The following is a 21706-nucleotide window of genomic DNA, read 5'->3' as shown; positions in this document are numbered from 1 at the left end:
CGCCACAGAGAGGCCATGAGGGGATGTCACACCCACAGGACATGGCTGACCCTTTGGTCAGCTTCATAAACAAAGCCGGGGAAACAGCAAGAGCAAAGGAGGAGGAGGAGGAAGGGGAAGGCAAGAAGGGCAGATGGCCTCTCTTCCAAAAAGTGCAAAAGCAGCCTCGACATCAGAACCCCACCGCACCCAGAGCCAGCGTCCCAGCCAGAAAGGGCACCAAATCAGGACGCGGCCGCAGAGTCAGGGGCAGAGGGCGTGGCCACCAACAGGGTCTGGATCCTGTGCCCACCACCCCTGCTGCGAGCTGTGGAGTGACAGACAGCTCAGCAAGCCCCCCGGGGCTCGCTGCGACCGCAGCCAGAGGCCCCACCCAAGAAGGAGCACTGCGGACGGCTGCCCCGGGGGAAGCGCGGGCACTGACCTGCCGCGGAGAGGATCCCCGAGCTGACACGGTCTCCGGTGGCTCACGGACCAGGCCACACAGGTCATCGACACCCCAGCGCGTCCCAGGGCTGCACCCAAGCACCTGTTCTGGGGCGGGGTCGACCTGCTGGCCACCTCCTGGGGAGGGCTCTGCAAGTTCTCCAAAGCGGATCTACAAAGAGACCCACATGCAATGTTCGTGCCAGGCAAGGACAAGCACGTCCCTCCTGCCAGGAAGCACCCCTCCAGGAGCCCCCCTGGCCCCCCAACAGGCCTCGCTCGGCCTCTATAACAAGTGACAATCAGCACCAATGAAGGGCAGGTTCTTGGGGTTGGCATGACCCATGTAAGGTGCCAACACCAGTGGGGACACCTGGGGGATGCCCAGCTCCCCGTGTGCTCAACGGCAGAATGAGAGACGGCGTCCTTCAGGCCGAGACCCCGCTGACCAAGGCCTTTCTGCCCCACTCGGGAGTCAGCATGGCACCCCAAACCCCACAAGGGACAGAGGGAGCAGACCAAGATGGCGCGTGCTTGCTTCAACACACACCCCACTTCCCCGGGTGTCACTCCGAAGTCAGCACGTCTGTCCGGGGGGCGCTCCGGGAGGTCCTGGGGCAGAAGGAAAAGGTCAGCGGCATCAAGGACGCTGTGCTCTGACACCGAGCGTCTATTGACCGTCTGCTCCTCGCCCAGCACCTCTGCATTTAACTGTCTTAATGAGATTTATGCCAACACTGATTTTCATACGAATGTGTTTTTTCAGAGCGAATTCCATTAAACTAATCCAATTCCCTGTTTCGTCTCCCTGGCTGTGCTACTGAGCTGTTTTCATTTCTTTTATTTCCCTTGTTATTTTCCCCAAATCATTTTCATTAGGATCAATTATTTTCCATTTAAAAACCTGAATGCAGATTCGGAGCCCCAGTGTACTTTTGTCTACATCAAACCGCACCGTCCCGAGCTCCCGCCTGCGTCAATTTCCTCCCACAGCCGCCATGTCTGCCGCGTCCCATTCCCCCAGGTCAGATGTGCGGCTGACAGTTGTCAAGAAAATTGGATTCTTCTGCCAATTTGTAGCCAATTGAACATGTTTTACTTGGTGCCATTTCATTTGTTTTTAGTTTTATTTTGTGTTGATTATTTTTATCACTATAATTTGATGCAAATGGGACGGAATACTGATAGCGTCTATTCATTTCATAACCCATGAGAAAATTGAGAATGCTGTTTGGCAGATGGAGAGAGAGGGGGGGGAGAGAAAGAGAGAAAGAATATCAAGGCACCTCCTTGATGTTCCCCCACCTCCTTGGCACCCTGAGGAGGAGGACACTGGGTGGGGCTGGGAGGCAGTAACATGTTGCTTAAATCTCGCTGACCAGGCTGTTGGCTGGCCAGGGAGACAATTTCCCCCGACCATCTCCCCCTAATTCGGTAAGGTTACCGAATACACACTTGAGACTCCAAGGAAGGGAGGGCAACCATGACCTGGAAACCGGGGTCTCCCCTCAACAGCGAGGCATTCGGGCCAGGGACACAAGTTCCACAGACAGCACTTAGCGCGGTGACAAGGCCGCTTCCTTACCCGGGGCGGGCGCGGCGGGAACGCTCCTGAACTTTCCCGAAGAAGATTTTAGTACTTAAAGGAGATTGGCCATGTAATACTCATCATGAACATAATGAACACATCATGGACAATCTCCATTCAAGTACCACACAGGGTGCAGGCTTCGATGCAGCCCCGGCAACAGGCCCGAGGATGGATGCTGGTAACGCGCCGGCGGTCAAACACAAGCTCGGTGGCCCACCTCCTTTTTGTTAAGTCCCCACCGAGTGCCACCCAGGGGCCTTCCAAATGAGTACCCCCATCCAGGAAGCCGGTTAGGGAGCAACACACTGCAACCAAGGTGTGCAGAGAATCACCCCCCCCACACACACACACACACACAGAGTGGCAGGATGCCCTCTTGTCAATCATGAAGTGGTTCTACAGTGAGACTCCCGCCCCTTTGAGGGGACTGGCACCCTAGCAGTGGGCAACACACAGCTGAGGGGGCTCAGGGGATATCCACGGAGGACATGCACACGCTCAGCGTGACCATGCATTCACACGCGGAAACCGAACGCTAGTTCCTGAGGTTGGCGTCTCCGGGATACAACGATGTCAGATGTGATACTTGAAAACAGGTCTACCATGTATGATTCAGCTACGATTACAGTGAATGCATCATGGAAGACCTCTCCTCAAGGACCACCAAGTCACTCTGGCGAGCGAAGCACCTCTTCTTCCCCAGGTTGGCTCCGCGTCTGGGAAATCTTCCCACAGAGCGGGCAGAGAGCACCTGGGAAGTGCTACCCCAGAGAGAAGCCCACCCCCAGGTCCCGCCCCCCAGTGGGACTCCGCCCCAGGAAGCCCCCCAGCCAGGATTTGGTACTAAAGAATAGGTGACCCATGGAGGCTCTGTGACAAACAAAAGGAAGGCAACACACATACCCGTCTTCGCACACTGCCAGTTAGCCACGCCCAGGTGCCAATGCCCCTCCTCCGAAGCCGGGCTGCTCCAGGAAGTCCTGCCGAGGAGTGAATGAACACTGAGGATTAGTGGACTAAGAGATGGCTGTGTTCAATTGACCCATCCCAGACATCAACACGTGTGCTGTGCTTGGCGGGATACCTAAGAAGCACTCCCAGGGGGTCTTAAGGTAAAGAGGTCAAGTGCACAGGAATGCATTATTCTGATCACAGGAGGGAACCTTTCTCCCTCTCCCATCAGATCACAGCCGACAGCAGCGATCCTTTTCTCACACAAGAGGTGTGTCCAGGAAACGCTCCAAAGATAGCGCTCATTGCAAAGAGGCTGACTTTACAATGCTAGCCATAGTGACAATGACAACATTGAATGCAAACATTATCATCCCATGGTGTGGTACTGACCTGAGAATGGTGGACTCATCTCCAAAGGTGTGCATAACTTCCAAGACATCGCCCTAAAAATAAATTGCGTACTTGGGGTTAATAGTCTAGTATACGTATGGTCAAAAAAAAATTCTCCATTCCTAAAGGTAAATTCACATACCTAGCAAAGGGTGCCGACTCCGTTTCCATCCCAGAAGTTGCCACTGCAAAGAGGATCCTGCCAAGGCGGAAGATGATCCTGGGGGGCGGGCCATCTGAATAGGATTCATTTTAAATAGACAGATGCGGATTGCAAATGATAATAGAGAGGCTTCCAGATAAAGATGGCCGCTGTGTGGGGCCAGATCACAGATTCTTTCCTATTCCGGGGTGTAATAATACATTAGCATTTAGCTCAAGAAAAGACCAGCATGTAAATAGAAAAGTACTCATAGAAATAATAGAAGAAGACATCCTTGCAACAAAGGAACGACGAACTAATATGATTCAGAAAAACTGATAAATAAAAATTAGTGACTGGGTCAGATCCTGGTGAAGAGCTAAGAGAGAACTTTCTCCTCCACAATCACAGAGATATGATGGATAAAGCCGAAGTGGACTGGTAAAATAAGAGCACAGCTGAGAGGAATGAAAGAGAGGAAAACCCTCAGCTGGCTAAGAAAAGGAAGAATTTAATTCAGAGTGACAAGTTTACAGCCTGCCATCAAGAGGCTCGAAGAGTGTGTGGTCCCAATGTCCAAGGAACCGAAGATGTGACCTTGGGCCTGAGAGGTGGGCACCTAAAACAGAAAGGGGGGCAGAAAACTATACAAGACCAGAAAAATGGCAAGAAAGTTTGTTTCTACCTAAGCTTTGGGTAGAATGTGTTCTCCTGGCTCAAAGCTACAAGAGAAAGATGGGGTGGGGCTTTATAACAGCCAGAAGGTATGGGAATCCTCAAGTCAACCAATGAGTAAGAAAACTGGACCCAACTGGTGAAAGCCCTGGGTACCAGACAGAATCCAATGTAGAACCATATGTCACAGTTCTTTTGCACAGGGAACAAAATAAAACACCTGATAACCCACATTGAGAAGTTACAAACCCCATGGAGAAAAGCACTATCTTGAGTCAAAAGACAAAAAGAGAAGGACTTGTACCCCAAAGCAGAGAGACTTTATATCATAAGTATCTTTAAAGTGACTAGAATAATGAAAAAGAATGAGAAATCAGATGGTTGAATAGAATAGTGTGAAAAAAAGTTAGGCAGGGTCAGGTATCCTCAGTGAGTAAAGACTTCACAGAAAATAGTACCCCAAAGTGTTTGAAACAAAGAATATAAGGATCCACCCGATAATACAGTCCAGATAAGTAAGAGCTATGTGGAGAAGCCACATCAAAAGAGCTTGTGAAATACCAAATGCAGAAGACAGTAGAGCAGTATCTGAGCAAGTCTAAAGGGGGGGGGGGGGGGGGAAGCAAGCTTAGAATTTTATACCTAGCTAAGTTGTCCCTTGTGTGGCAAAAACAAGAGACAAATGTACAAGGACTAAGAGGAAGTGTCCATTAGCCATTGTAGAGCAAATAATGGTAATATCCATGCCCCTGAGAACTAACTAAAAACTCAGGAACAGAGAAGGCTTAATTTAAGGAAAGAAAACTGGTAGTTAGTAATGATTTCACTTAAATATAGAACTATGATAAAACACCTGCAAGATTTGTGGTTAAATAACAAAATGCAAATATTAATCATGGAAAAAATTAAACTGTATGAGTAAAAATCAAGCAGGGGGTGGGGTATAAGAATGTTGATATCCTTACATTTCTGAGCCAGCAGTTAAATTTGAACAGTTAAAAATAAAACATAAGGATCCCAATCACTGAATATTTTACACAATAACTTTTCTTGGTTTTATAGGGATCTTTTAGGAATTAATATTTCTTATGGTAGAGCAGAACATTTATCAATTCTCCCAATCTCCTTGAGATTATCTTTATGTTAAATTCAAGTAAAATAATAGTTAACATTTTTAATAAAAATATCAAGTACAGTGTGATCTAATATTCACAAAATATTTTTCTATTTATCTATCCATCTTTTCTATTTGCATATATGCTCAGACAGGTATTTGAAATTTCTAAGACCCAGATGGTTATTTCTGGGTGCACAAAGAATTGGGAAATGTTCTCCCTTTTTATTTACATTTCCCCACATTACATGAATTTTTATTATAAGCATGTCCCATTTTTATAATTATGATAATAAGGTAAAATAATGATTCTTTTTGAAAAACAGAGCAAAACAAAAACAAGATATTGAAAATAGAACTGACCTCCATCCTCAAATTTGGTATGGCTTCCACGTCGACAGATGTGAGTCTGTTCATTCACTTTATCCAGAAAAATTGGTGAAACTACAGTATGCCCCTTCCCTGACTCTGCTAACACCTCTAAGAAGTCCTCCCTCCAAGACAAGATTTAATACTGAAAGGGGAGAGGATGATCTATTGTTATTCTTTTTAAAAAAATCCCAGAATCCTCATGGACACCCTTACTTCCCTAGGTCTTAAACCGAGGTCCTATGCTTCTTCCCCCAAATGGGCAACGTCTGGATGAGGATAAGGGGCTCTAGTGACACTTACCTATTGAGAAGTTACAAACCATGTAACTTCTCAACTATGATTCCAGTTCCAGGGCCAAGCACAAGTTCAAGTACACTGGCATGGAACTAACATGAGTGTGGCTTCCCTGGAATTGGAATCAGTTCCTAGAGGATACCTGGTGAAGATGTGGTACCAAAAAGAGATCGACCGTGTATTGGGCATCACTAAATAATGCGAACTCATCACGGACAACCTCCCTCCGAATACCATGAGGGGTTACTGCTCACAGCATCCCTGCATCCGGGAAGCTGGGCAGCTTGGGAGCAGCCTCTGAGGGTGGATGGGACACTGAGGGTGAGTGGACCGATGGGTAAATCAAACCCATGCTCTCAGGCAAACCCCTGGTTAGTGTGGACAGGAAGCCTACTTCCTGTACTGGGCTGGCATGCAAGCAAAACTCAGTAATGCAAAGAAGTCAGCCGCCGATGAGTGATTTTCAATGAAGCAATGAGCTCTTGAAAGACCACAGGTTTGCACGGCCTCCTTGGTACACCTGGGAGCACCCCAGGAGTTCCCTGGAGGGTGAGGGGCTGCAGGCTAGTCAAGAAGGGGTCATGCGGGTCCTACTCCTGTTCTTTCCTATATCCTAAGAGCTTACTAAAATAAAAAAAATAAAATAAAAAAACAACGATGCTTTCACATGCCCCTCCAAGGTTGGATTGGATAGCAAAAAAGGTAGCCATATGCATTTCAGTGTTAATGTCTTTAAAAGTTTAGGGCATTCCCCACAACCTCTCTAGCCTGTCCTAAAGTTGGCCATGCCCCAGGAAGTTGCCTTAAGGTGAGCGCAGTCACTGGGTTAGTGCATCAGTAGCGTGCATCCTCAGGAAAGCATTTGCTCAGCCAGCCAGCAGGGCACATACCTCGCAATCAACATTAGCTCAGGCAGCCCTCCGAGGCAGAGTCTGATACTAAAAGAGAGGAGAGCCGTGTATGACTCGCTTTGATGAATCGAATTCATCACGGCCAGCCTCTCTCCAAGTACCATAAGTGAATGCTGGCGAGCAATCGATCGTCCCTCGTGCAGATGCGCTGCCCTCCCCGGAGCCCTGAAAGAAAGGGGTGGGACAACTTTGGGTAGTGGGCCGAGTGACATACTACATCAGTTAATCGCATGCTCACCCGAGACGCACTTACCCTAAGCAGGCGGGTGCAGTTCATCTGTTTCGCCAACAGGGGCACCGTTCGACAGCTGCCATCAAGTCAGCGTGTCATGGTGGCCCTTTGGCTCTTAATAGGAACCGTGGCCAGCTCCTGTGAAGACACAAGACGTGAGGGTTAGAGTACTGGGTAAATAAAACACGTGTAAATAAAACCTAGTAAATAAAACGCATGCTCTGGGAAGAGACACATACCAAGGAGAGGAGCTGGCCCGCTCACTTCAGGTGCCTCCTCGGAAGGCCATGTCACGTCCCAGGAGCGCTCGCTTCAAGGATGCTGCGATAGTGACAGTGATAAAGTGGTTACCATGGGTGATGCATCACATGTTCAGTGAACACACCCTCCCGACCACGGTTGTCCAGGAAAAGACCTCCTCAAAGTCTTCCCGGGGGGGTGGGGTGGGGGCTGAGGGTTGGTGACTAGGTGACCCGCAGGGTGAACAGAGTGCTTGCCCCTCTGGTCACACACCCTGGATAGAGCTGACACCAGCATCTCTTCGGGAAGTTGGTTGTGGGCCCAGGCAGCCTCTCGTCCAAGTCGCAGAGGGTGACTCTGTTGACAGAACCGGAGCCATTTCCCCTGAGTCGGTATGGCCCAGGGGAAAGCTTCCTACAGATGGATCGGAGGTTCGGGCTAGTGGGCAAGATGACTTACAGATGGCCGAGCATGGTGTCCCTGGTCAAGCATCTGCCATCTTCTCCACAGGGTTGACAGCGTGACGATGTCCTCCTGAAGTCCCACTGTGTCCAGGACGTCCTCAGAGGTAGCATTTGGTACTGAAAAAAGTGTTGTCCGTGAATGATTCGTCATAAGTAAAGCGAATCCACCACGAACAACTTCTCTTCAAGTACCACAGAAAAGCAGAGACCAGACAGACAAGGGGTCCCCTTCCACTCCTCTGCGGGGCGTGGCCTCCAACAGCCGTCCTGTGGGCAGATTGGAAAGTGTTAGTGAGATGGCTGATGGACACATGGAAGTTTGGGGGGGGGGGGGGCATCCACTCACCTCTTCCGGAGGGGTTCCAACACGGCCCCCTGCCCTGGAGTTGAAATTGCATTCCTGAGTCATCGGGGGCAGGATATTAGAAACTAGCAGAGGGCCGAAACCAGTTTGGCTCAGTGGATAGAGCGTCAGCCTGCGGACTGAAAGGTCGCAGGTTCGATTCCGGTCAAGGGCATGTACCTTGGTTGCGGGCACATCCCCATTAGGGGGTGTGCAAGAGGCAGCTGATCAATGATTCTCTCTCATCGATGTTTCTAACTCTCTATCCCTATCCCCTCCACTCTGTAAAAAAAAAAATCAAAAATATATATATTTAAAAAACAAACAAACAAACAAACAAAAAAGAAACGAGCAGAGGGAGGCCACTGTGGACCTTCACGATGTGACCATCACAGGAGTTCTCCGCTTGTATGTGAACCCGAGGGTTTCTGAACAGGGACCGTGAACGTCTCAACAGAACACACTTAGTTAGCCATCAGCACATGGAGGTGCTAGCCAAGCTCCTTCATGACTTCCGGGGCCCAATGAATCGGGGCAGCTTAAGAGAGAGCACCATGGCCACTGCAGGGTGGGTCACCAAGCTCTTCACAATCCCAGGAGACCCCCCGTCACTTCCTATCTCCTCTGCTTCACCACCTACCTCATCCCAACAAACCATCCAAGAAAGCAATTTTAAGAAGGATGCCATCAAGAGTCACTGACCCACTTTCTCGCAAACAAGCTTAGACCAGTAGGAGCAGGTTCCACTCACTACTGCAAGAACCCAGTCCTCATGCCCAAAGGATCAACCTGGGAGCCCATCTCCCCATCCTTCCGCCTTGCCCCCAAGACTCTTGCAAAGCCTGTCATGCTCACTTCTAGGTCTACACAACAGGCCATCCTTGTGGTTAGTGATCTTTTAAACGTGGGCCATGCATCCCTCCCTGCTGAAGACCCTCCCAGAGCCTCCATCTCACTCAGAATAAAAGCAGGTGCCCGTGCCTCTGAGGCTGCCTGTCCCACCTTAGCTCCCATGACTCCTCCTCCATGCTTGGTCCAGCTCCACTGGCCTTCTCGCTGCTTCTCAAAGATACCATAGGAATTCCTTGCACCACACCCTCCTTCTGAAATACTCCTACCCGATTGCCATCTGTCCTGTCCCAACTTTGTTCTCCTCAGAGAGACCTTTCCAGACCCCTATATGTAACATTGACCTCCACCCCATCTCTGCCCCATGCTGGCACCTTACCCTGCTTTTCTTTCCTCCACAAAACTTACTGTGGACAAAATTAGGTTTCATAGTTTGCATTCGCTTGTCCATCTTTCCCCCCAGACTGTGGAACCCACATGAGCAAGGGCCTGGTCTTGCCCTCTGCGCCACCCCCAGATTAGAGAAAACAGCTAAGGCCTAGATCATCTAGTACACAGTATATGCTCAGGCCTCATTTGTGGAATGATTGAATCTTTCCTCCTTAATGGATCAGTTTGTGGGCCAAGTAGTGATGCAAATGATCAGAGAATCTGATCATGAAGAAAGAGCACCTATGGAAGAAGCACCTATGGGAGCACCCTTCCCAAAGCGATGATAAACACAGGCCGGGAGAGCGAACCCAGGGAGACCCATCAGGAGCAAAGGGTAACTCAGCTCAACTAACTCTCAACGCACACCAGGAAGATGCGATGCCCACCGGTTGGCACTACTTTCAGAGAGTCTTCCTGGGCAAGAGTTGACTCTGAAGAAGAGTCTTCCCTGGAGAAATGCAATATGCATGGCCAATTACGTATCAGAGCAGCTCACTGCCGCCTCCTCGTATTGGCCTGGTCTCTAGGAATTCATCTTAAAAAAAGGATCGGGTTGGTTTGGAGCAGGTGGCAGATGTTTTGGGTGAATGGAATTCTCACTGGTCAACCTCCCATGATGCTTAAATTCCGGCCGTGGGTGCACCAAGGGCCACGCAGCATGAGGCAGTGAGAGCACTGAACTCCATGGTCCATCTACATACCTTGGGTGGCCACCAAGCCCAGACCTCCTCCCTGAAGGCATAATGCTGTCCGGGAAGCCCTCCAAAGCAGTATTTGATACTGAAAAACTGGATGTCCCTGTATGATTCGTCATAAATACAGCGAACACAGCAGGGATAACCACTCTTCAAGTACCGAAGGCTAACGCCGATGAACCGAGTCTTCACCAGAGTGGGCCTTGCCTCCAGCTAGTCCCCCTAAAGATGGATTGGGGACTGAGGGTTAGGAGGGCTGGGCGGTGCTCCTTGGATATATAGCCCATGCTCTCTGGCCAACCATGCATGCCTGTCTGTCCCCGAGACGGAGCTGAGGCCGACAGCTTCCAGGTCAAGGTCAAGATCAGCACTTAAAGTGTTTCCCTCGTATGACTTGGCATCCACAGAGCCAACCCAGCAAGGAGAAGGTCTTTTCAAGGGCCAGGTACTAGCACAGATAAGGGAACGACCACCTCTTCTCCCGGAGTCCGTCGTGAAGTCACTGGATAGGTAGGGACTGTGGATCAGTTGACATACATCATTGATAAAATGTATGTTCTCTGATCAACCATCCATTCCCCTATCATGGACAGCGTCCTGCCGGAGTCCCGTCGGGCACGCCTCCAGGCGGGAGCCTGTCTTGAAAGACAGCAGCTCGGGAGTGATCAGCCACCGACACAGGGAAGTCCCAACATCAGCCCAGCACCGCCCCACCCAAGGGGGAGCATCAAGGCTGTAGCTGGGGGACCCCGTGACTCCATCCTGACTGAGGCCCAGGCTCTGCCATGGACCATTCTGTCAAGGCCTGGGGCAGGGAATTCTCCCAAAGCTGAATGATGTCAGGAAGGATGTGATCCAGCATCCCATTCATAACCGAGGAAGCATTCAGACCCCCATTCATAACCAAGAGATGCTGCCATGGGCAGTGGGCAGCACCTGCTTGGGAGTGGCAGAGTAGGAGCCCCTTATTGTCACCCGACAGAGCTGGGGTGGGGCTGAGCATGAAATGGCCTAGCCCCAGAAGTTCCCGAAAGAGGACAATGTTTTTCGGGACCACAGACCCTACCTCCCACCCCTTCCCTGAAGGTAGCACACCTCCACATCACCTTTCAGGGCACCAGTGCGAGGTCAACTGTGTGAGGTTTCACCGGCAATGAATCCACATCCAGGTGGTCCCTCGTCACCCCCACGTGCTGGCACTAATGTCGCACCCCGTGTCCAGAGCTGGCATCTCTCCTGGGGCTTCTCCTGCGGGTGGAACAGAGTCTGCATTAGTGGATGGGAAGCACGTGTGTCAGGAACGGACTGTGTGCTCACGTACCTTAGGGCCAGGCTGAACGCCTGCTTACAGGGAACCTGGCGCCCCCAACAGACACCCATCCCGAACTGACTCCAAGGAAGGACTCACCGTGCTGGTCACCACACAGGGGTCCTCCTCCTCCAGAAGCGGGAGGGTCCAATGGGCCACGTGGTCCTCCCCACCAAGGAGCGAGCAGGAGAGGGAAGCCCCCGGTCTCTGCCATGGCGCCCCCTGGAGGAAGAAGAGGACAGCAGGGTAGTGGTCTCAGGGAGAAGCAGCGGGTAAGCAGAAGCTGACCTGCCCTTCACACACCTGGGGCGGCGGTGGCCAGCATCCAAGGAGCCGTCCGGGTGCGTCTTGACCCCGGAGCACAGACTGTCCTCGGAGAAGCCTTGGAGGAGGAAGGAAGCTACCCATGTCCCCATGGAGTGGCCAGCGAACCCCCACGTGGCACCCTGCAAAGGACTCGAATGGAGGTCATGGTCAGCGTGGTGGCGGGGAACTCTGCCCCTGGGGTCAGGGGCACAGCCAGGCAACCAGGCCCCACCCTGGAGCCCAGGGACACAGAGGCCCATCCCCAGGGTCCCTCTCTCCCAGGCAGGTCAGCATGGACGGGGGGGGGGGGGGGGGGGTGTGTGTGACTGGGCAAATGGCAAAAAACACACCGAATTCACTGCAAAAACACTGCAAACCATCCCCGGCCTGCGGCATGCTGGCCTCCCTGCCGGGAGGCACACCCTCGGGGCACACGGCTCACACAAGGCACACGCTCTCACGTCTCCTGTGCGGGTGGCCCTCGAGGCAGAGTTTGATATTCAAAAAGAGGTTAACCATGTATTATTCATGATGAATGACGCGAACATAGCACGGCTAACCTCTCCTCAAACATCCCTGAATGTCATGAAAGGGAAACCGTGGCCGCCTCCCCACCGTCGTCTTTGCCTCCGGGGAACTCTTCTTAGGACGAGCCGAGTCCCGGGGACCAGGGAGCCAGGTAGTTCCCGTCCTGTTGAGAGAGCAGGAGTGCCATCTCCGTCACCCAGCCCCTAGAGGCAGCCCCACCCCGAGCTCCGCGCCCCTGAATTAGAACCTCGCCCAGGAGGACTTCCAAGGCAGGTTCAACTCCGAAATGAAATAACAGCCCCTCCCCACGGGAGAATCTGAGGACAAGAACTGGGCCCTGGAAACCTAGATAATCTTATTAACCGGGGTCACCCCCAAGACGTTCAGTTTTTAAAAATCAGTACCTGAACCGATCCATCGGTAAATAAAATCAGATCGATGCGTGTTGTAGGATCAGCACAGCCATCGCGGGCAATGCCTCCCCTGCTAGACCCGAGCATCATGGTCCCCGAGTCAGGCTCTCCGGAGCAAGATGGCCTGGGGTCCCGGGAGCACATCCTTCGGACTCCCTGGAAATGGGGGATCACAGAGTTAGACGGCCTGGTCATCCGCCGCACTGCTGACCCCGCCCCCGACCAGCCTGGCCCCGGGCAGACACCTGCAGCCTCTCCCGGAAGCGGGTCTTGCAGGGTGGAAGCCCTTTGGGGCACCCTGGGGGTCTGGAGAGGCGTGAGCGCACGGTGTTCTCCCAAACAGTGACCCCATCCCAGACCACCAGGCTTCGCCAATCAGAGGGCGGCCCGTGGATTCTGGGGGGTCCTCAGGGCAGGCGGCGTGGGGGTGGTGGGGGGCAGGGTCAGGGGGACACAGCAAGGAAAGCACAGATCTCCGACTCTCCAGCCCAAACGGTTCTGAGCGGCGTCCACCGACCAGCAGCTTTAGCATCACTTGGAAACTTGCTAAAAATGCAGAATCTTGGTCCCTGAATCAGAATCTGCCTTTTAACAAGATCCCTAGGTGATGAAAATCTTAGAAGCATGTTTAGAGTTTGAGAAACACTACTCTAGCCAACAACTCATACACACACACACACACACACACACACACACCCCAGAGGTGCCGCTGACCAGTGTTTTATTGCTAAAGTTTGTGTCCCACAGGAAAGAGCGTCTGTAAGACAAAGTGGATCCAAAAAAGGGCACGTGGCTAGGCCACGTCCTTCAAAAATAAAGGGACCCTCCGGGGACGGCTGCTCAGAAGCCCCGAGCAGTGGGAGGGGCAGGGAATGAACTGTGCCTCCTCCAGGAAGCCTTCCGTGCTCTGAATGTGGGCCAAAGGCCGAGGGTGGGGGACCAGAGGCCCCGGTCCACCATCTAGCTGCCTAGGGAGATGCTGGACACCAACATCTCTTCGTGGGATTCCTCGTGGCTAAGATTTAACACGAGAAGAGAAAGACAGATGAGAGATTATCAGCATCTTCCAAATGGCCCCCAACTCCCGCTCTGCGCCACCACCCCAAAGCCCGTCTCAGCGTAAGGAAAGCGGGCTGGCGGCTGGACTGGCGACTACCGACCCCCGAGAGAGGCAGGCACCCGCGTCCCCGGCTGAGGTCGGCGCTGGGCTCGAGAGGACACGGTGAAGCACATTTGGATACTAAAACAATGGTTGTCCGATATTAATCACCATAAATAGAGAGACCATACTACGGACAGCCATTCTTTAAGCACCAAAGATCTGCGCCATCCAGAAGAGCGTGGCATCTTCTCCAAAGTCCGTGTCCCTTCTAGAAAGTTCTTCCCAAGCGCTCCCCAAACAGCGAGGGTGAGCAGATCCGCTTCACACAGTAGGAGAAGGCGCGTGCTTGGGGGTCAGTCACATCCTCGGGTGGGGGGAGGGGCACCGACACCACCGACCTGTCCCAAAAGTTGGCTCCAGGTCCGAGAAGTGTCTTCAAATAAGGGGCCTGTGAGTGCCACGTCACCCATCACACACACCCAGGGCAGCGCCGGCCCGCGGCAGCACCCAGATCCTGAAGGTGAGAGCACAAGCGCACCCCCAAAGTTCCGCAGCGCACTCTCTCCTTCCCCCCACCCCCACCCCCACCCCCAGCCCCTAGACATGAGCAGATACAGGAAGTCGGGGGGCCAGAGGGCGGACGCTCACATCTCTCTAGAACGTGCCACGGAGCCCAGGAAGTCCGCCGAGGCAGGGCTTGATACTCAACAAGAAATTGTCCTTGTATGATTCTTCACCAAGCACGCGAGCACACCAAGGACAATTTCTCCTCAAGTATGAAACAGGAGCACGGGCGGGAGCACCGGCACCTCCGGTGTGTGGCTCAGGGCGGGACAGCGACGGAAACTTGGACACACACACACCACACACAGACCACACATACATATGTGCGCACACACACACACACACACACCCCACAGGCATGGTGCATGCCCTCTAACCCACTCCTCACTCTGCTTGGCGCCTGCACCCGAGAGTCCTTCAGAAAGTGGATGATGGCTGAGGCCAAGGCCAAGGCCAAGGCCTGTCCCTCTTAGGGGAGCCAACTCTCTTGACTTTCCACATGCCGCCCCAGAAGGGCTTGGCGGCTGCACTTGGTTGCCGCCATGGTAAATACAGCATAAATGCTGGGCGCAACAATCCAACCCCGTGCCTGCGGGGGCACCTGACAGCGCTCCAAACCCCCCCGGAGATGATGTACCGCCATCACCTCCACCACCGCCACCGCCAGCTTCCCAGCACGGAGCTCTGGGCCCCGCGACGCGCCTTGCCCGCGGTCTCGCTCCTTCGGCCCCAGCAGCCCCCGCTGCCCCCGCGACCAGCGCCCTTGCCCGAGGTTGCATGGTTAGTAAGTGTCAGAGGCGGGATCCACACACAGGACATGGAGCTCTACAGTCTGCGCTCTTGATACTGAAAAAGTGGATGACCCTGTACGATTCGACATGAGCAAAACGAACAGGACAGGGATAACCACTCTCCAAGTACCAAAGTTTAGCACGGAAAAGAAAGCCGCTGCCTGGGAGGGCTCGGCGCGTCGTCAAGGCGCAGTCCTGGGGAGAATTAGATGCTGAGGGTTAGTAGGCGGGGTCGCACACGCAGAGCACATGCAGGAGGGCTCGAGCACGGAACAGCACAGGGAGGACAGGACCCCACCCCACACTGACGCTGATCTGCAGAACACACACAGCGCATGCCTGCTCGCCCCACCCCCTGCCACGCAGAACAAGGACAGGCGGGGTGCCCCAGGCCACTCTAGCCGGCCGTGTGGCCCTGGTGTCGCCTCCGCTGGGTGGCGACCCCACGAGCAAGGTGCCACACGCCAAACGGACACAGGCTGGCATGCACGCACATACCGCATCCCTCGCTGGGTGTGCACTGGGTCAAGGTTTGATACTCACAGAGAGCTTGCCCTTGTATATTCTATATCAAAATCCCGAATATACAAAGGGCAACCTCGCTTTAAGTACCAAACAAGAGCAATGGGCGGGTCCACCGCTCCCGATCCCGGGGCCGGCCTCCACTCCCGCGGTGGGTCCTGGAGAGGGGACGGGAGATGCAGGATCGGCGGGCCAGGGGGCACACCCCTCCTGCCAGGTGTGTGCCCAGGGGCCAGCTCCCCGTCCCTCAGAGTGGGGCAGGGGCAGATGCCACCACCCCTCCCTAAAACTGGCATTCCTTCCAGGCACCCGTCCACATCAGAGCTCGTTCCCGAAATGGAGCTCAAGCCCATGGCCTTGAAGCCCACGGTCTCCGTTTCTGCAGAACAAAGCTGGGCACCTCCTCCAGAAAGTTCCGCCGACAGTGCATGGGCACCGAGGGCACAGGGACTGGGTGAATGGACATGGGATAGAAGCAAAGGCCCTGTGGCCAGTGTCTGGTCATACCTCTTCTCACAGAGGTGTGGCCGCCACGGGAGTGTGGCGCCCCAGGGCCCGCCCCTCCTCACCACCCTCCTGAAGCCACGCTAGGGAAGGTCTGCTACCGAAAAGGAATCAGACCCCCATGCCACATGCCTCTCGAGAGAGAGCGGGCCTGTGGCCTCCTCCCCGGAGCTCCCTGCCCTATGGGAGGGGTGGGCCTGAAGGCCAAGGTGAACGGGTGAGCTCACTCCCTCCCCTCCCAATCGCCCACCGCGGTGAGGGGCTCACCTCTGGGACGATGTTCCTTCTCCTTGGTGGGGGTGTGGCCACACCCCTCCTCTGATGCTGGCCGACAGGGTGTGCAGAGCGGACAGTCACACGGCCCAGGAAATGTCTCCACCAACTCAGCTGCCAGAGCCAGCTCTCCAGGCCAGCCTCCTTGACATGAGCAGATACAGGAAGTCAGAGGGCCAGAGGACAAACATCAAAACAGTAGCTCTCCCCTCTGACCTTCCAACATCCACGTACCTGGTCCAGGGAGACCGGTGGCTCCCCCGGCTTTTCCCGAGAGCCGTGCGGTTCCTGTGGAGGACACTGTCTCCAGGCGGGACTTGAACCACAAATCACACACAGAAATAGCTCTTACAGATTCGTCTCAGCGACCACACGGAGAATGTCCACCAAACACTGACGAGGAGGAATGGCGAGCAAATCTCAGCTCCTTCCCAAAGGCAGATGCTGCCTCCAGGAAGTCCTCCAGGATAGATCCACGGGAGTTAGTTAGTCCATCAGGCTCGAAGCCATCAAAAATAGAGCCAATGCTCTGCGGTCCACTGTCACTCATGTGTTACCCGTGACACATGAGCTTGGCGTGAGGAAGTCTCCTGGATGTGACTTGGCATTGACACAGGGAGGTAGACATACGGCTCATCTTCAAAAAAGCAAACCACCATTAAGCCAGTGCAGACAACAGGTGGCTTACCCAGAAGGCTCAGCCCCTGGGAAGTCCCTGAGGAGGACCCGGGGGGCACACCATCACAGAGGGAAGACATGCGCGTTCAGGCGGGAAGCCAGGACATACCTGACGTGGCTGACTTCGGCGACCCTGTCCTGAAGGCTTCTGGGTCCTGGTGCCTTCCTGGTCAGTTTGATACGCAAATAAGAGTCTCCCCTGTACATTCACCATTAATAAAGTGAACATACAAAGGGTATTCTCTTTTCAAGTACCAAAGAGAAGCTCCGGTGAGGACCACTCGCGCCTTCCACAGAGGAGGTTCCTGGAGGGGATAAGACCCTGGGGGGTGGGGAGGGGGTGGAGGGGGGCAGGGAGGGCCAGTGACAACCCCACACCCTACATGCTGTGACCCAGCTCTGAAAGGGGCTGTGCATGCCGGGATCTCCCCAAAGACAGGCCAAACCCGATGGCTCGGCATGAAGTGGAGGTAAAGGAATCCCCTGTGACATGCCTTCATGGCCCACCACCACCCTGGGGCAAGAACCATGCCTCTGCCCAAAGCCACCGCCTCCAGCAAGCCCACCCGATGGCACCCAGGCGGGTGGGGGTGAGAGAACATGCCAGCATGCATTACGAAAGAGAAAAGGCGGGAAGGCACACCAGCACACTCCACGACTGCCCACACATGCACAAACCGCGCGGCCCTTTCCCTGAACTTGGCGTGGCGAGCAGAAAGCCACCCGAGCTGCTACTCAGAGTGCTCATCTGTGCTGGACTCACCCAAGGGAAAGGAGACCCCCAGGCCACGCTCGCTACTTAAACAGATGCTGGAAATGACCTAGGGAATGCCAGTCTTTCCATCACATTTGGCAGCGATAGAGAATGCCAATGGACCAGGGGGCACTGTGGCTTCGGGGCACCAGTGCCAAGTCCCATTAGTCACAGCATTTTGGGGCTCCAACACCCAATCCCTGCCTTTGGATGACATGGACGTTAAGGCCCAGAGGTCAGCCCAGGGATGAGCTAGGTCTGGAGGGTAGGTAGACCAGATGACCCCAGTTAAAACAAGACCCTAACTCTGCTGCTGACCATCCTGTCACAGGTCTGGGAGCGGGATGGACCCTGAGGTGACTCACATCCCAGGGCCGGGCATTCTGCCTGGTGAGACTGACCAGAGTAGCAGCTCATGGGTCCTGTTCAGAAGGCACCCCTTTCTCAACAGAACAGCAGCCATGAGGGGAAAAGCACTGCATCATCTCCAAAGTCCTCCTTTCTTCCAGAAAGTTCTCTGGAGGATGCATGGGATGAGAAAGGTGAGGAGACCGAGTCACAGACAGCACGAGAGAGGCGCATGCCCTGGGCCCGCCATGCTCTGGCCCTGGCCCACGGGGGAGCAGCCAGCCTTGCCCCAAGGGAGCCTCCTCAGGCAGGTTCTGCCTCTGGAGAGAGCTTGCCCTCGAACCCACATCACAAATAACAGCCGCGGAAGGACAACCTCTCTTCAGGGAGCAAAGGAGACCCCCGGTGGGAAAGCTACTCCTACAAGACACAGTTGGCATCAGGGGGAGGAACAGGTGGAGGTGGGAGAGGGCACAGAGGGAATACATGGTGGCGGAAACAACCAAATTACATTTAAGATAATAGTAATACATCCTTCGGACTGGGAACAAAAAGCAAGTAGCATACACTCCAGGAGTGAGCCTAAGACAGACAGACGGATCGCGCCTCCAGGTCTCGGGCGGGGTCCTCCCCTCCGCCTCTCCCTACACTCGACAGCCCCCCTCGCATGCTCTCGAGAGGGTTACAGTGGAAGAGGTTAAGTTCGGAACACACGTTATCAACCCGGTCACACACAAAGAACAAAGCCCATTCCGGGTCAGTGAAGCCACACAGGGCCTCGCCCCCGACCAACACAGAGCACGCGGGGGCGGGCGGCACACGGCGCATCTCACAGAGCTGGGCGCTCCGGGGACCACGCTTCTCGGGTGGCGACGTCACGTCCTCGGAGGTTTCCCAGCGGCGTTTGATACTGAAAACGTGGATTTTCCTCTATGATTAATCGTAAATAATGTACTCATAGAAGGAGAATCTACCTTTTAAATACCAAGGAACGACTCTGTCCTGGCGCGCGCGTTACCCACGGCGGCGAACGAGCTCCCCCAGGTCACCCGGACGACAGACTCGGGGTGCAATCTCCCCCAGGTCGGCTTCGCTCAGAAAGGCAGGAGTGCCCACAGCCTCCCCCTCAAGGCCACGGCCTTCACCCACCCAGTCCAGCCTTCTCCCACCCAGGCCGAGGGGCCCGGGAGTGGGGCTTGCCCCATGGCCCCTTCCTGGGTGGCCCGCTGTCCCACATGGCCCCACACTGACAAACATCAGAAATACTTCCTAAGCAGCTTTTGATACTGAAAACATGGATTTTCCTCTATGATTATCTATGAATCACGTAAACATAGAAGGAATATCCACCTTTTAAATACCAAAGGAGGATGAGTTCCGGAAAGGGACACATCCGCCCGCGGCTCCCCAAAAGGGAAGCCAGGTTGCGCCCGGCCCCGTGGCCGAGCTGTGGCCACGTGTGGCGGCCCCGTGCCCCGCGGCTCCTCAGCGACAGGAGGCTCCTCAAGGTGATGGTCAGCAGACATATGGCTCGAATGAAGCACATGTTCCGCCGTCCACCATCTTTCACTTCCCCTGGGTCCCCGGACCCTGCTCGCCGACCCCCCCCATCCCCCCAGCCCCGGCGTCCGTCCAGGAACTGTTTCCACAGCAGCGTTTGATACCGAAAACGTGGATTTTCCTCTATGACTAACCATCAACCACGTAATCATAAAAGGAAAATCTACCTTTTAAATACCAAGGAAGGCGAGTACTGGAAAGCGTGGACTTGCTCACGAGCCCTCTGAAATGAAAGTGACATCACACAGGAAGGACCGTGAAACTGTCCCCGGAGAGACTGGGACGCCAGCCCCCAGCCCCAGCCCCAGCCCCAGCCCCCAGCCCCCAGCCCCCAGCCACAGCCCCCAGCTCCCAGCCCCCAGCCCCCAGCCCCCAGCCCCCAGCCCCAGCCCCCAGCCCCCAGCCCCCAGCTCCAGCCCCAGCCCCAGCCCCCAGCCCCAGCCCCCAGCCCCCAGCCCCCAGCCCCAGCCCCCAGCCCCAGCCCCAGCCCCAGCCCCCAGCCCCAGCCCCCAGCCCCAGCCCCAGCCCCCAGCCCCAGCCTCAGCACCCAGCCCCCCGCCCCTGCTCTGGACAGTGGGGGTTCACGGAAGTGGCAGGAAGGAGGCACACGGGCTGGGTGGCCCACTGTCCCACCACTCACCCTGCATGGCTGCCCCCACATGGCCTCCCTGGCGTGGGCCTGTGCACCAGCATTTTGAAGAATCTTTTGATACTGAAAAGGTGGAATTTCCTCTACGTTTAATGGCACATAACATAAACATAGAAGGAATATCCGCCTTTTAAATACCAAAGTGGGACCGAGTCTGGAAAACAGGAACCCAGGCGTTATCTGTCAAAAACGAAGGGCACGTAAGACAGGTGCACCAGGCCCGGCCCCGGGGCGCTCCCAGGAGGACCTGTCCCATCACCACAGGGACCGGTCCCCCATCCCCTCCCCCGCCCTCCCCCTCGGGGAGGGGTGGGGGTGAATGACCTTCGTCTCTCTTCCCTGAGACGGGCTTCGCGCTCAGTGCTGCCTTAAAAGCAATGTTAGATACTGAAATGGTGGGTTTCCACTATGGTTAACCACAAAGCCTGTAAGCATAGAAGGAAAACCCACCTTTTCAATACCAACCACGGAGCAGCGCTGGAGGGCGCCAGCCCAAGCACAGGCTCATGGGGAGCCTGTACAACCCAGGGGCTGAATGAGGAAGCCATCCCGCCCCCCCCCCCCCCCCCGCCCAGTCAGAGCCCACCCCCCCGCCCAGGTCGCAGGTCTGATCCCCAGGCCCAGGTTCCCTCCGGGGGACCGGATGCCTCCTCCCGGCCCCGGGACCTCATGGCCAGCAGGATTGCAAATCGGCGGCTGATTCTAGAAAAGTGGACGAGCTTCTAGAATTCACCATAAATAAAGTGAGCGCAGTAAGGGTGGCCATCGTGATCTACCACAGAAAGACAGATGCTCTACAAAAACCGCACCTCTTCAACCTACCCACCAGCCATCACCGTCCCAAAACGGCACAGTTTCCAGAAAAGTCATTTCTCGGGTGGGTTGGAGGAGAGGCTTACCAAAATAGGTGCTGAGACTCCTTTTCTGAAGGTGGACTCGGTCCGCCAGGTCTCAGACGTCGGAAGCACAGCTGGACACAGGGTGGGGCAGGGCACACCTCCTATGGAGAAATGGCCGTGAGGGACAGGGAGGGACAGTGGGACAGGGAGGGACAGTGGGACAGGGAGGGACAGTGGGCCGCGGCTCCTCCCAGCACCCACTGCTTGCTGAGGAAGCAATGCTCACCCCTAAGAGCCCCCCAAGCACAACTGGCAGTCCTCACCGCTGGGAGCAGGGCCTCGCCCCCGGCCGCTCCGCCTCCGTGGAGCCCTATAAGAAGAGAGGAGCCGAGCTGGTTAGGGGATCCGGTGGCTGAAGGAAGGCACCCGGCACCCAGGCGTC

General features: G+C 54.8%; 1 long non-coding RNA gene across 1 annotated transcript; it reads right to left on the bottom strand.

Annotated features, from left to right (window-relative positions):
- Positions 1-10927: 10927 nt before the first annotated feature.
- On the bottom strand, positions 10928-11924 carry LOC311633165. The gene is made up of 3 exons (XR_014796905.1): positions 11737-11924; positions 11533-11655; positions 10928-11372 (listed from the first exon to the last, which is right to left on the bottom strand). It is a non-coding gene; the product is annotated as an uncharacterized lncRNA (long non-coding RNA).
- Between the last annotated feature and the right edge of the window lie 9782 nt (positions 11925-21706).

The sequence above is a fragment of the Pipistrellus hanaki genome (genome assembly GCF_964339955.1).
Source record: "Pipistrellus hanaki genome assembly, chromosome: 1".
Lineage (NCBI taxonomy): Eukaryota > Metazoa > Chordata > Mammalia > Chiroptera > Vespertilionidae > Pipistrellus > Pipistrellus hanaki.
The sequence above is the reverse complement of the archived record's forward strand: the minus strand, read 5'-3'. Positions and strand labels throughout refer to the sequence as shown.